Raw genomic sequence first — 3,125 nt, 5'->3', positions numbered from 1 at the left:
GTGCGCAGAGCAGCACCAAGACCCTGGTTTTCTCCAGGGAGCAATGCAGGGCTTGGCAGAACTGAGAAACTGCCCTCCCTGGTCATTACAATTCCACATATAAAGCCAGTTTCTGGTAAAGGAACCTCCCAGGTTCTCCCTGATGGGCTTCCATCTTTTGCTATTAAAAAACGCATCATCCCCATGCCCCTGCCCTTACTCAAACCCCTCCACTTGGGAAATAACTGCATTGTAGCCAGCAAGTGAGGCTGAACTGAGGTAAGCCTTTTCAAAGGAGCTAAACCTGCTTAAAACCGGTGCTGTTCCCTGACCCACCCTCCTAATCCTGCCTGGTTGATAATGAAATAATAAAGGGCTGCAAAGCCTTGCTCTCCACCACGCTGTGGGGGAGGTTTCTGCTGCCTCTGTACATGCCAGGAGCTGGGATATTAATTAGTCCCTAAGTAAACAGAATTGCTTCTTTCTTCTCCTTTGCCTGGCTGTAAAACCAGGTGTGACTGCCAGCCCACAGAGAATCTGGAGTCGCTCCCTTTTTCAGGAGAAAGGTTGGTTGTTACAGTGATAACAGCTGCGATCTCTGCCCACTGCCCTGCTTGGGCTCCTTGGGGGCTGATACCAACCTCGCAGCTCCACCAGCCACCCCGGTGGGACCTGCAGGGCCACCCATGCCAGGCTGCTGGGCCTCTCCCCACGAGGATGGAGTTGGTGACACACGGAGGGAATTTCAGAAACATGAGTGCAGGGTGTGTTTGGGGCAGAAAGTGTTGTCGAGTCCTTCAAGGTGGGCACAGAGGTGCCACCTGGGGTCTGCTGTGCCAGTGGCTGCCCTGCAGCAGAACACGCAAACTCACTGCATCTCAGCTTCAGCAGCTGGGAAATCAAGGGGAGGTGACAATGCAGGCAGGATCCATCCCCTACGGCCAGGATGGCTCTGAACACCCTATGTGGCCGCAGGAATGAGGTCTAGAGGGTGGTGCTGGGGGACCTGGATGGCAAAGCAGAGGCCGAGGACATTGAAAGAGGCTATAGCACCAGCACTGAGTTGGTGTGTTGAGGCTGCTGAGTGAGGAGCCAGCTGGCCCCGGGTGGGAAGGGGTTAAACAACCCTTCTTTATCCAGCACACCTGAATTGCATGGCAAACCAGGAGGGAAGGGTGCTAAAAGAGGAAGGCAGCAGCCATTCCCTTCCTAGGGGCCTGGGAAGGAGCTGGTAGGAAGCTGAGTACCCTGCAGAGGTGCTGTGGCCCCTGCAGCACTGGGTCTCCCTCCCCACCCCTGGGGCATGTTCCCCCTTGCTTCCCCCAGCCTAGGTGCTGCTCTGGGGTTTCTTGCTGCTGTTGCCCTGCCAGGGTGTCCCTGCAGCAGTTTATTGCTGCTGTCCCAGACCCCTGGAGTATCCCTGCTCCCCTGGGAACTGCCATTTCCCTGGTGGGTGCAGTAGGGACCTTAGGAAGCAGCCAGCTTCCTACATCACAAAAATACTTTGTCCCCTCACATTTTTTTCAGCTCCTTCCTTTTGAAGGATAAAGCCAGTAACTTGGGACGAATGGCTTAGCATGGGTGTTGTGACTGCTACCAGACACCTGTGCCTTGCAGTACAGCAGCAACTAAACACACATCCATGTATGTGGCTGAGCAAGAGCCCTGCCCGGGGCTGGGGGTGCCCATAAGGCATAATGGGTGCTGCTGATTCACCCCAAGCTGCAGGGTTATTGCCAGCCTGAAGGCCTGATCAGCATCACATGCGTGGCTGTGCTGCCTTCTTGCAGTGAATCCCAACAGCTGATGCTGTTAGTTCTTGCTTTGCTTTACGCTGCCAGTGGGGAACAAGCTGGAACATGGGAATTGAGCTAGAATAGTCCCTGTTGTGACAAGGCACAGATGAAGGACCTGTGGGGGACACAGGACTTAGAGAGGCACCGGGAACCACACACAGCTTTGGTGGCAGCACATGAGGGAGGTGCCTGTTGCTGCACTGGCTCTGTCCCCTGCAGCAAGCAAAGGGGGTGAGGAATGTGCCCCAGCTCCCCTCACCCTGCCAGCGCAGGCAATGATAGAAATCTTGACCTTGTCCAGTTGCAGCACGTGACCCTGTGGCCTGTTTTGCTGTGCTCGTGGCTGGTCCAGGCAGGCCTACAGCTGTGATAGGGCACCTGTGCAGAACCCCGGGGCCTGATCCTGCTGCAGGAACAAACCCAGGTGGCTGGTGAGGTGAAAGGGGGGAACTCTCCTGGCTTGTGCACCAGGTGAATAACCGTTGGGTGGTCTTGAGTGATTGTGGAGGGAAGCATGGTGAAAGGGAGACAGCCTTCCACCCTGGTTCCTGGGCAGTGCAGCAGCGGCGTATGGAGGGAACACTGATGCATTTCTCTTTGCACTGAAGATGCTGCGTCTTAACAAAGGCTGGAGAGAGACAACATTTAATGAAGTGCTTAGTGTAAGGAGAGTGACAGCAATGCTGCAGCTCCCAGCTAAGCACAAAATGTTTCTGACAGGAGCCACTGCCATAGGCACCTCTGCCATCATGCACCCAATCCCACACACCAAAACAGCCCAGGAGGGGGACAGCTGCTAATAGAGGTGTTACGTCCTCCATGTCCTGAGCGAAACCTATCATGACCTCCTCCTCCTTCCCCACCCTCCACTGGGTGATGAAAACTGGGATGATGATGACCTTGCACTGCGGCTTCTAAAGCTGCTGGGAACCTTTCCCTCCAGGGCAGACAAAGCAACGCAGGGCAATCCTTGTGATGAAATGAATGCTGTTTGCCATCCCTGTGATGCAAAACACACTCTTCGGGCCTGGAAAGGCCAGCACAGAGCTCTAGATGGGTTAAATTTTCTGTTTAGGTCAGTCATTTAGTGCCTGTATCCAGGGGGGACTTTGTCTTCACATCCAAGAAGCCCCATCAGCGAGCATTCCCTCAGCAAACGGTGCAGAGACCAGGTTGAGCTCCAGCAGCATCTCCCCCCGGGGTACTGCGGGGAGCCCCAGGCCCAGCGCGCAGCCGGGCCCCGGCAGAGCTCAGGCTCCAGCCCTGTGGGGCGGGAGGCCGCCCCCGCCCCCATGCCATAGAGCGAGGCTAGAGCGCCGCCGCAGCGCTTCCGGTGGGCCACGGGAGCGG

The sequence above is a fragment of the Falco cherrug genome, chromosome 1 (genome assembly GCF_023634085.1).
Source record: "Falco cherrug isolate bFalChe1 chromosome 1, bFalChe1.pri, whole genome shotgun sequence".
NCBI classification, from domain to species: domain Eukaryota; kingdom Metazoa; phylum Chordata; class Aves; order Falconiformes; family Falconidae; genus Falco; species Falco cherrug.
This window is presented reverse-complemented; position numbering follows the sequence as displayed.